The sequence below is a fragment of the Scomber scombrus genome, chromosome 23 (genome assembly GCF_963691925.1).
Source record: "Scomber scombrus chromosome 23, fScoSco1.1, whole genome shotgun sequence".
In the NCBI taxonomy this organism is placed as follows: domain Eukaryota; kingdom Metazoa; phylum Chordata; class Actinopteri; order Scombriformes; family Scombridae; genus Scomber; species Scomber scombrus.
This window is the reverse complement of record NC_084992.1, coordinates 14,329,715-14,342,307: the sequence shown is the minus strand read 5'-3', so window position 1 is coordinate 14,342,307 and position 12,593 is coordinate 14,329,715. Positions and strand designations below refer to the sequence as shown.

General features: G+C 41.7%; 1 protein-coding gene across 2 annotated transcripts in view; it reads right to left on the bottom strand.

Moving 5' to 3' along the window:
• The window catches only part of LOC134005964 (receptor-type tyrosine-protein phosphatase delta-like), a 135,819-nt gene extending 125,457 nt beyond the window's left edge, over positions 1 to 10,362 (bottom strand). For both annotated transcript variants that reach the window (XM_062445010.1, XM_062445011.1), the window contains exon 1: positions 9,918 to 10,362. The gene's annotated coding sequence lies outside the window, so the exon portion shown is untranslated. The remainder of the gene's footprint in view (positions 1 to 9,917) is intronic.
• Positions 10,363 to 12,593: the final 2,231 nt, after the last annotated feature.

Here is a 12,593-nt window from a genome sequence, read left to right as displayed (position 1 = left end):
TGTATTTCATCACAGAAAAAGTTGTTTTTACACCTGTAATGAACCCAGCAATATGTCACAAGTGAACCGGCCAGTCTGCAATTACATGTTGTAATTTTGTGTCCATTAGCATTACTAAAATATGTCCAAATCTAATGTGTGTAAGTTTTCACCCTAAAATTATATGATGAACATATGTTCGAGATAAACAGCAGGCAAACATTTAAATGTATTATTTTAGGTTAAATGAGGTGTCCTTCAATTCTGCTGCTATAAAGGATTCTGGTGTAAAGGGCCTACTGATGGCTGCTATCAGATCCATTAGCTCAGCAAATAATCATCAAAACTTTCTTACTGCAAAGGAATCCTTGGCTTCACTCACTGCTTGAAATATGCCTCGATGTGTGCTACAGAGAAATTTGGACTGGCCCGACTGAAGCACTTCATGCCGCTGTAGACACATGAAAAGAACTACAAACGCTTTTTACATGTTTCCAAGAGCAAACAAGTGAGATTTCTTAGGATGCCTGGGTAATGAAGTCCACTGGGACACACAGAGACACAATTAAAGGATGGAGTGAGCTCGCTTTTTTCACTGTCTCTTCTTTCTCTTGTCTAGTCCCTGTGTGTGTGAGAGCGTTATCACTGATGACACAGAAGCTGTGGCGTCATGCAGTCACTGCAGATGGCAGATATGAAAAAAAAAAAGCGACAGGAAGGGAAGAATCACTTACAAACGGCGTAGGCCATTTTGACAGAGAAAAAACCCTGGTTTGTCAGACCAAATGGGAAAGGTCACAAACTGTGACAATGTAGTAATGTCACATTCACTGAACTACACTCTCCTTTATTTAACTTCCCACTTTTCCGTCAAGTAACTTATAAAAAATAAAAAAAAAAGGTCATGCCCTTTTATTTCTCTAAAGGTTTCACTAGAGGCAGCCACAAGCAAGGGAAACTGAGCTGTTTATTACATTTGCTGTGTATGCATGCAGTTTGACAGGAGAGACGCTGTCAGTAATTTAGCAACATTTACAGCACTTCTCCCCTCCTAGCTCAGTTGGAGTGGCTATTGCAAAAAAAAGTATACAATATGAAAGAAAGAGCAGCAAGGGTTAATTCCCTGGTGCAGTAATATGCAGGCTGGCAGTCCAAGCAGAGGAGCAAGACAAAAAATATGGCTAGCAGCAACAGTGCAGGGCATCTTCCTCACAGCTTTGTGTTTAGCTTATCACAATAGACGGTTGGGAAGGTTTCCAAATAACGGCAGAGGGTGGGAAGATGGGAAAGAGAGAGAGAACAGAAGGAAGGGGAAGGAAGGGATTGCATTGTAATGTGTTTTCATGTTTACCAAATGAACCTTTCAATAGACTGTGACACAAAAGAGCCCAGTAATGTAAAACACACATACACACACTCTTCTTGGAGTGTCACAGGAATGGGAAGAAAAGAAAAAAAAATCAGCTATGGCAAAAGGAAAATCAATTTGCAATATTAAAAGCTTGAAGGGTGACGGCAAGCATCAACAGCTAAATTGCCATCTATCCTCACTTTTGATGCATATTAGCTTCATGTCTGGGTTAATACCGCTGTAATTGACACCTTTTTCCTTGTCTAGACCTGAGGCAAGCCATTCAATATGGCTGACACGTAAAGTTAGTAGGCCATGTCACAGTATATCTAAATCTCAGTTTTAACAATTGCTATGATGTTGGGATTTGAATAGACTTGTCTCTCCTGAGGTGTTTTCAAACTATCCATTTGTATTTAAGTGGCTCTTGATGTACTTAGAAGAATATGTGTAATGTCTTCCCTGTATTCCCCTTGTTTGTTTTGTTGCTATGTTTTTCACTGTTTCAAATCTTCCAGATACCTGCATCTCGCCTCCAGGTCCCTTTAATCATGTGTATATTTATGTCTCTGTGTCTGTTAGCAACCCCTTATCCACCATCCACTGATCTAATTCCTTCCATCTTTCTCTGACACAGCATACCTGTACACAGTCACACATGCACAACATACTGTCATCCCATTTTCAATCAACCCTCACATTAGCCTTTGCTGTCTAGGACTTGATGTCTTGGGTTATTTGTTGCGTTACGTTCAGGTAACCCAAGGAGCGTGTTGTGTTAAACTTTCACAGATTAGTAAAAGGAGAAGGCTGTACCCAAGCATTCCAATTCCAAAAAACTCTCCCTTTCTCACTGTCAAACGCAAACTCAAGGCATGACGGTGTCCAGTTACGGCGGTGTTAAAACTCTCCTGGAATGTTTCTTTAGGGTAGATCGACAGGAGAACACATGCAAGGACAAGGTAGTGCTAGGTGGAGGATTAAGTGTGGCGGCTTGGGTTACACTGCCCTACACTTGACATGGACTTCCCTTGAACAGCATGAGAAATTCAGTGGAAAATCTTTGTATTAGAGGTCACCTAAATTCTAGTTTACTGTATAGCCTGTGAGTTTTGGGGATTACATGGATGGCTTATGGTGTTCTCTGAAGTTTTCACCTGTAGAATTTGTATCTGGGTGTGAGGCAGGTCGTTGTAAATACTCATGATTAGGCCAGTGAGTTGAATGGCAGTATGACACGGCCAATTTCTCTCACTCTTAACTCTCATGACTTGACGAGTCGAGCAGTTCATCTCTTCGTCACATGGCCAATTTCACGCTGTGGCAAATCGCAACATTAAATTATCATGATGCGGATCTGCATTACATGTGGAGTCATGAATAACTTGGTGACTTCATTGGGTTTGGTATGTGTAGCGTATTTATGCTAGCTATAACTCTGAGCTATTTGTGGTATCTTGATCCATTCTGCATGAACTTCATTTTAGAGTAACCCAAGTCTGCTAAAGAGCTCTGGCTAAAACAGCCTCTCTATGTTTAACTGTTGCCATCTCACGTCCCAGTAGATTTGCGTATACACAGGTCCAAATATAGTTAATTCTGAAGTGGGTTCACAGGGCCGTAAAAGTTAGCGGATACCGATGCCTCATTGCCTTATTTGCTGATTTGTATGACTGGTGTTACGCTGCTGTGTTTTTCTAATAATTTGATGCTAAACGTAAATGAATAGGACTTTAGGGAAATGGATGTTTTAAAAACCGCCTTAGCAGCCAGCCTACTGGTATTATTCTATAAATACAGTGGTAGGGTCATGTGCGCCATAGTGTTCTAGCCTGACTAAATATAAACAAGAGCTGTCTGTGCAGTGTTATCTATAACAGCGTGATGCAACTCTACGAAACCCCTCTGAAATAGTTCCTAAAATATACATGAAAAGGGAATGGAAAGATATACCCGTTCTTCTGTGTCGGCTGTTTGAAGACGCAAGCACAACCTTCATCTGTCATCCCTAAAATATCACGAGGAAAGAAATAAAGGAAGGAAGGAAGAAAGGAAGAAACGCTGAATGAAAAAGACAAAGACGACCTAAGCGTTGAATTGAGTCAGCATTGCTCGCACCTCTGAAGCACATCTGTATGAGCAACATTACTTTTCTTGCATGATGAGAAAAATGACAAATACAAAAAAAAAGTTTCCTTTCAGGTCTTGGCAGGTTTGAAATAAGCAGGACAAGGAAGCACTGCAACTCACATTAATGTCTAATACTCGCTCATTTCTTTCCCACACAGAGCTTTGTATTCCCCCCGGGCTACCATTTGCTTTGCAAAATGCATGCATGAAATTCTTGAGACCAGCCTCCCCACGAGAGTCTAAATAATAGATTACCAACACAGCATCCAGCCTGCGCTATAACTTCAGCCCCAACTGTCAGGCCTCATTAGCGAGGGAAGTGTAAAAGATAGCCAGCTGCTAGCCCAGGTGACGGCACTCAGCTCTGGCCTTTGGCAGTAGTGGCCCACCCTAAAGAGAATATACGGCGTCTCTCTCCGTGCAGTTCATCTTGTAATCCGCCTTAAAGCTGCTAAGCTTCCGTTGATGGCAAATGAATGGAGACCAATGGCAGAAAAGATGGAGACAGAGGGTGAAAGTTTCAGTGAGCAGCAGAGGGAGGAAAAAAAAAGACCAAAATGTGAGAGATTCATCAGTGGGGAATGACAGAAGGAAAGGCGGTCGGGTTGGACCGTCTGGTCAGAACCAGAGGTGACCTAAGCCATTTTCATCCACTGATTGTCCCCCTTCCTCCCTCCTTCTGCCCCTCCCTCCATCTCCATTCACTCTCTTCTCTGTAGCTCTATCTCTCCCGCCCTCTCTCTCCATGTCCGCTTCCAAATGGCAGTCATTATACCGGACATGAAAAGTCATTTTAGTTCCGCCTGGCTTCTTCAAAGCAGCTAGCTATAATTGCAGATTGAGTAGAGAGAGACTGCCGGGGTTACACAGAATTTAAACATTGACTCCTAACCTTGCAGTGATGCAGGAATTTAAATTTGAATTCAAAATAGGGAAAGATGAATGAGGAATAATAAAGAACAAATATTTACACTATGCCAATGTTAATCTGTCCCAATTCCCTGCTTTTCTTTGCACTATATTTCTTGCTTTCCATGTGGAATATCCATACATGTTTAAACTTCTCTTTGTGGACATGTGGATGCCAGACTCTGTGAGCAGATTGGAGGCACTGGATCCCATTACAACACGTACCACTTCAAGAATTATGGCACAAATTGGGGAAACACTTCCAAATTATGAAAAATCCATCCACTATTAAATGCATTCCTCATTCGTGAAATTGCTATGTGGCAATGTCACTGCACTTTTTAATGGAATTTTCTCCTCTTTGCCAGTTCCAATGTGAGTCTGGGAAATGCAAATGGGCAAAAATATAAAAAACGAATTTAAGATAAAAGTTAGGTCTTATTTTAGGTTTCTTTTATGCAATTAATTTTCTGCAGAGTTGCTGCAGTAACAAATACTGCTTGTTTTATCTATTCATAGGATTAGTTTCCCCAAATGTATACAGTCTTTCACCTCGTTGTGTGTGTCTGCATGTATCTTTGTGTGTGCATGAGTGTTTGTGAGCTAGCGTGTGTTACAAATTCAGCCCCAAACCAGTTTACAGTCCCTGATGGTCATATACACGTTGCCCTTTCCCAGTTTACAAGCTAGCCACCAGTCTGAGCTAAGCACTGCTTCCTTGCACTTAACTCTTGCACCCTTCTATTTGGCACAGCAGGTAGCGTAATTGTTCTTGGAAAGAGCCTATCAACTAAAGGCTCAATTTTTGACTTCTCGCCACAAAGACCTTTATCATAACACCCCATTTTTGCCCGGCTCCTGGCTCTAACCGCTGAGTGCCTCTGAACAATAGTGTTTCAGCTAAGTCATTGCCTTTTGATGGAGGATGAAGGTGTGGGGGGTGAGTAGGGAGGTGGTTAGATAGAGAATATAGACTGGAAAATATGTCTTCTGTATGAGACCCTCCCCACCGTCCACTCCATTGCCCCCCAACTCATGAAACTCAACCCCCACTAGCTCTCTTGCGAGTAGAAACAAATTCTAAAACTGTCATACTTTAATTGAAATTCCATCACTTGTGTGGCTGCTATTGTGGAATAATTTGATAAAGCTGTGTGACATGAATGCACAGAGCCGTCCGCCACTTCCATTTCTTCCTCCAGCTTTTATTTCCTCATTCCGCCAGTTATTCAAATGAACCTCAGTGGATTCTGCTCTCAGTCTCCCAAAAATTAAGATAAGAGAAAATGAGACAATGGGAAGGGCATAAAAAGAAATAATGCTTTGGGTTGCAACACAATCAGAGTGATGTCCCACAAAATATCACCAAGCTACCTTTTTATACCTCTCAACGTCTTCTTGTTGTTACAGTTCCACATTTGAAATCGGGCTTATTATGTTTACTTTATGTCTCTACTTTTTATGTAATTAGTCCCAACTTTGCCAAACTGCAAATAGTGACAGGCTGTTAGTTGTGAGGTGTGTGGGGGGGGGTTGTCCAAAATGGAGGTCAAGGGCAGAATTCCAATCCTTTGCCAGTGCTGCTGACCCCTATCCAAATCCATACCAGTGTGCTCCCTCCCCCTCTATGTCTTCACAACTGGCTACAGGCGTTTGGCATCCATCATATCTGCTGAAACCCAATCTGCAAGCAAAGGACAGCTGCGGCGGAAAAGCAGTCCTCCCTGTTTCTGACACACCGGTACTCTCCCTGTACGCAAAGCCTGGAGGCAAAGCCTAAAGGCGAAGCATTCTGCGTTGTACCCAGCGCTAAGATGAACCATGTTGGAAGTGACACTGTGCTTTGTGTGTCAGAGCACATACAACAAATTTCACTGAAGGAGACACGTGTAGTGGAATCAGGATGAAAGGATGGGGAAGGTGGGGGGGAGGGGTTTTTTGTCACACTTTGCTTAAACGACAAACATCACACTGTAAGAAATGACAGACAGAGAAAACATGACACAAAAAGTGAGAAAAAGAGTCAACAGGAAAGAACAAGCTCAGCTGTAGCCCTGTGCTCCTTCCACTGCCAAACAATATGTACGCCTCAGCTTTCTGCCCTGACGGGTGATGGACAGTAGAGGTGATTTTGCTTGGGCGTGAAAATAGGCTTATTATTATTCCAAACCAGTGGCAACTTGAATATCAATAAAAACTGCTAGCGTTCCCCTATGTGTAAAACCAATGCCCCATAGCGGTGTTTTTTATCAAGCAACCCACCCTTGACGCTAGTTATGCAGTACCAAAGGTTACGGGAGGAAATGCTTGCCAAGTAAATAAGTGAGTGAAGCGATTGAATAGAGGGGAAAAACACAGCGGGACCGGGGCCAAAGTGAACCAAGGGTAAAGTCATGATCACTTCATTATGCTGCGGTGCAGCTCAGTGTTGTGCGAAATCAAACTGCTTTCTCATTTGTCACAATGCATCAAGCCGGCCTCTGTGAAGTGGTTTTGTAGTCGGCTGGAGGCCCCGGATGCACAGGCACTCACATCGGTTGATTAACATGAAGAAAATAAAGTGCAAAATATATAAAACACATGCACATATACTCATATATACTACACAGCACAACACACAGGCATACACCTTGCTACCTTCTCATCTTCTCACCTATACTCAGCGTCACTGCCATGATTTTTTCCACCCAATATGACCTTTACCAGTCAAACTTCCCCTGCATCCGCCAACCACCCATCCTGCCAGCTAGCTAGCCAGCCGGCCAGCCAGTCAGTGGGTAGTTGTTAAGGGCTGTTGCTGGCACAAAATAAGGTAGAATACACCCACTGGATTACAGAGGGCAGGCAGCGAGGGGGGGTGATTGCTAACAGACCTATTGGCACTCCATCTCCTCCAGTTCCAACACCACGGCGCCTGATAATTGTGGCCTCTGTGTTTACGTATCCATTTTTGTAATGTAAGTGTTGATTTCTCATTCCACACTCGTAATAGGGGCCCTGGCCTTAGAATTCCTGAAGTACTGCTCACACACAGGCACACGTGTACACACACAGAGACACACACACTCACAGATAGAAAACAAACTTTTTTTTCTCTCTCTTTTTTTCTACTCTTGAAAATAGACCAGTGAGTCAGAGCTGCTTGGCTGTGGTAAGACAATGGGACTGTGAGGTGCAGGCACACTTGTTTTAAGAGGGCTTGGCTTTGTGCCGAAGACTTGGATAAGGACATATACAAAGCTTCCGTAGTCCTTCAAGATGCCGCTGTTACATTATAATGTACTGCTGCCAATGAGCTTATGTCTATGAGTTTAACATTTAGACCACATGTGTAGTAGCACTCATAAAATCACTTAGCCAGGTGAGTGCGCATTGGAAAAAATAATACACCTACAAAGGACATCTGAAAGACATTGTTGACTTCTCTCTAGCATTCAGTCTTGGAAATATCCCGCTGTCCCTTCCAGACACTGTCAAAAATGTGGAATATGCTCTTAGAATGTGCTTCAGGAACAAAGAAAAGGTAAATCAGGAGGCACGCAAAAAATGTCCTATCTCCCTTATAGGCTTTTTCTAAACCATTATATCATTTTTCAATATAATGGCTTTCATGCCATGAACTGTTTGTATCCTTCATACACACATATACACACACTGTGGATGACACAGAAAAGCTTGGCTCCTTTCCCCCGTTTATCTCTTTTGCACTGTAATAGACTATTACCTTTTCAAAATTTACATAAAGCTTTCTCACATATTTTTTTGGGTGATTTTATAATGGAATTTGAGAGAAGATGGCCGCGTCAGTACCGTTTTTCCATGACTGAGACACTTTGCTCCTTTGGATAGCAGCACTTAAACTGAGCAGCACCTTAGTACATATCCATTTTGTCTCCTCTTTTGAGCGCTGCTGTCGCAACAGCAAAATTGGAAATCGAACGTGTGGTGACAGCGTTAATTGCTCTCTGTCAAAATTGGGCAAGTGCTAATTGTTGGAGCTAGGAACTGTAAAACACATAAGACAGTGGAGGTGCTGGGGTGTGCCCCACCGGAGTGCTTACTGGCTGTAAACTGGGAATTGCTTGGACAAACATACATGCACACTGTTTTGCATGCTTGAACACACACACATACACACACGCTTATTGGCCGATTGAACACCTGAATAGCCTACTCCACCCTCAACCCCTGCATTTTCATTTGGTTCAGACAGCAATGTATCACAACAAGTATGGTCAGACTTTAAAAGAATACAAATCCAACGTTCTTTCATCCAAGAATTTTTTCATCATGACGCTTCCTGACATGAATAGCACACCACAAAATATCAATTTTCAACAAGCTGATGCACATCTAAGCAGTTATTTTGAAATTGTTGGGTCTATTTATATTAAAATGATGATATTTTATAGTCCTCAGTTTAAGTTTTATTCTGTAATGGTGCTGGGGTCTTGTCATAGTACCTGGCACTCCTCCTTCACGGCCTGTAGGCCCTCTCTACTGCATTCCCCTCACTGGCAGGAGACAATGAGTCCCCTAGTGGCCCAACTGGGACACTGAGCACAGGTGGTGTGCACAGCTCTACTGGAAATGAAGGTTCACTTTGACCTGATTGACAGATTGCTTGCGTGACTGACTGACTTTCTGCCTTCTTTCTCGACTGACTGATATTTTTGCCTTAAAAAATAAATAATAATAATAAAACAGAAACTATGTGAGCTCTTTAAAAAGCACAGACAACTTTTTTTAAGCGCTCTAAAAATAAGACAGATAAGATGAGGGATCGCTGGAGAGTTGTGGGAATGCACTTTGAAATTCTTCACAATCGACTCTGTCTGGCGAGGCTTCCACAACTTTAAAAGGTTGCACTAAATGAACAGTATAGCCACAGCTTAAAGTGAGCTTAAAATAACACGCTTGAGCTGGTCGGTTTTGTTTTTGTCTTCTTCTTTTTGATAAAAAATAAAGGAGAATAAATAAAATGTAGCGAATTATAAAGACACAACAACCTCAATATTAACACTACCAAAAATGTTTCTTATGATATGCGCTGATAATTTAGCTATATAACATTAAAACGCGTTGGACACTGATCGCTTCTCCAACCCTCAACAGAAACAACACACCATAACAAAAAACATTCCACCTGCACATTCACAAATGCAGTTATACTGTATGTGACGGTTCATATTTAATACAGAGCTTTAACCAGTGAATGGAGCTATTTTGTTTTCATTTATATCGAAGTCGTATTTCACACTGTAATGAGGCTGTGAAAGCGCTACGGTATATCTTCCAGGCTGCGCGCGTAATAATAAACTGTGCGTAAAACAATTATTGACGCATAAATAAAACGGTCAGATCCCTGAATAAACCATCAAGTATATAGCCTATATACGTTAGGAGAAATAAAGCAGTCGATATGTGTTTAGCTGGTCACGGCTAATGTGTTTGAACCAACTTCATGAGGCTCCTCTCACACCTGAAATCACTGCGGCAGCGACTTCACTTCCAACTGTCACAATCTCCAAACTCACAGTAATCTTACCTTATCACCATTTTGCAGTCACTTTGAAACTCGGTCTCTCCTTTTTTTTCTTCGACAAAGAGAAGTCGAGAGTTTATTGAATTTAATTTTTTACATCCAGTAATGACAAGCCGAGTCCTTTAGAAATGAAATAACGTGAAGGAAAAAAATCCGTCCTCTGGGGTTTTTCTTTTTCTTCTTCGTCCTTTTTCCCCCTTTGATTGCTCTTATTTCGCTTCTTTCCTGGAGTTGTCCGGTAGAAACGATGTTCGGTGAGAGAGGACGTCAAACGCGCACGTAAAGCGCGTGTAATATATTCTCTGGTTTGGATCGTTCTGTGTTGTGCTCGTTAGATCTTCATTGAACTGAACGTGGCGAGACTGTGGTTGTGTTTGGAGAGTGCGGTGTGGCTGGGACACACAGCCTCCCTCGCTCTCCCCTTCTCTCTCTCTCTCTCTTTCTCTCTCTCCCTCCTCTTTCTCTCTCTCTCTCTCTCTCACTCTTTGTCTGTCTGTCTGTCTGCCTGCCCCCCCACTCTCTCTCTCTCTCTTTCTCTTTCTCTTTCTCTCTTTGCCGACACCGAGACCTGAGCACGGACTAAAACACCAGGCAGAGAAAAACAGGAGACTAAAGACATAGAGAGAGAGAGAGAGAGAGAGAGAGAGAGAGAGAGAGAGAGAGAGAGAGAGAGAGAGAGAGAGAGAGAGAGAGAGAGAGGTGTGAAGGGGGGTGACGTCAGTCAGCGAGGTCCCACTCTCCCAACTCTCCTGGATCAACACACCCTCCACCCCTAAGTCCACTGCAGGAATGTGTACTTGGACATGGCTATTTTAGAGGAAGATTTGTGATGTGTGTATGCCTTTGTGTGTGTGTGTGTTTGAGTCTGACTTGGTAATTATTTTCAGATGGTAAACTGTGAGAATAAGACTGCATGTGAGAGAATACATGTGTCTATGTGTGTGCTCTTAGGAAAGTTATTCGACAGCTAGTACCCCGATACAATTAAAGGTGCTCCGGTCAAAAATGTAATTGAATGTAACATTTTAAAAACCCTGGACAGTGATGTTGACACATCTCATATGAGTTGTATTCACGTGTCAATCTTCTTTGTATGAGTGCATCCGATTCATGTGTTACATGCCCTGCACCCTTACCAAACTATATGGGGAAAAAAAGCTCATAATAGGCTTTTACATTTTTAATCAGCAAAGTAACTTGTAACTATAGTTGTTAAATATATATTGTGTTTTTAAAAAAAAATGTAGTGGAGTAGAATTATAAAATAATTAAAAAAACATAACAGCACAAGTACCTCAACGTTGTACATTCCAGCACTGATGCCTGTGGGTGATAGGTCACGACTGGCATACAAATATGCCTCCTGGTTAGGTTAATATCAGCACAAACTCCATAAAAAATGCAACCATGTACAGTAAGGTCACTATAAACTCATTACTAAGAGCCACAGACACACCATAAGTCCCTTAAGGCATATTATATTGATTTTGTTGTCAGACTGGGCTTCAGTGTGTGTGTATGCATGTCTGTGGGGGGACACATCATCTGCCATGTATTTTTTTATTTTTATCAAAGGCACGTCTTCTACGTGTAGGCAAACTGACTTCATTTACTTCAAAGTCAGCTTGTTAAAGTAAGCAAGGTTGAACAGTAACCTTCATATTCCACGTGTAATTATGACACAGTTCATGAAATGATTCCAAGATGTGATTAATTCACATCCACGTCACTGACAAGACATAAACTTGCACAACAATTTATAAAAGGCTCCTGATAACAAAGTCAAGTGCACAGTCCTCTAATGTAAGGCTACAGAAAAAATAACAGTAATAGCCCAGGGAAAAAGATGACTATGACCAATTGTGTTTTGAGAAAAGTTGCTTTTGTGGCAGCAACCCAAACCTTCTGATGAACAACCTAGCCCTGCAGACAAGAACATCTAGCATCCAACAATAGTACTCTCTGAGACAGAGAGACAGACTACTGCAGTCAGCATATCTGTTTTCTTACCTGCACTCAAACATGTCATGTGTCTGATTGAGTAACCGTGATGGTGATTTATACCTGCAAATTATACCCAGCTCCATTTTCTAAGGGCATAATTTGATACAGCCTTGGCATGTAGATTTATAGGCTAAAAAAAAGTGGTGGTATTGTGACAATGAACAATGGAGGAACTTGATGAAATTACTGTTATGTGAACTATTGCCCTCGACTGCTGGCTATGAGAAAACACTGTGGGAGTGATAGCTAGTTGTGTATCTAGAGGCACAATGTACTGTAGATCATAAATGTCTGGCTATCTGACTTTCACCATAGCAATTATTTGGATAATAATCTTATTTATCAAGAGTATAGGCTAACTGTGGAAACATTATGTCATTCCTAGCACATCCAAACATCATATTGTTTGATGGATGAGCCTTGGCTTTGTTTAAATCAATAATATGTTCACCTTTTATGCTCAAGCAGGGGCTTTTTCTTTTTTTTCTTTTTGAATCACTCAATCTTTGAATGGAATTGGATGACACTTGTTATTAGATTTACAATTCTGTTCTGCATCTAACCTTGTGCTTTCATATTCTTGGCACAAGCTATAATAGTAATACAGCAGCACTTGTTGATGAATGAGGGCAAGGGTAGGATTTATCAAGAGCCTGCCTCACTGGCCTATCATGG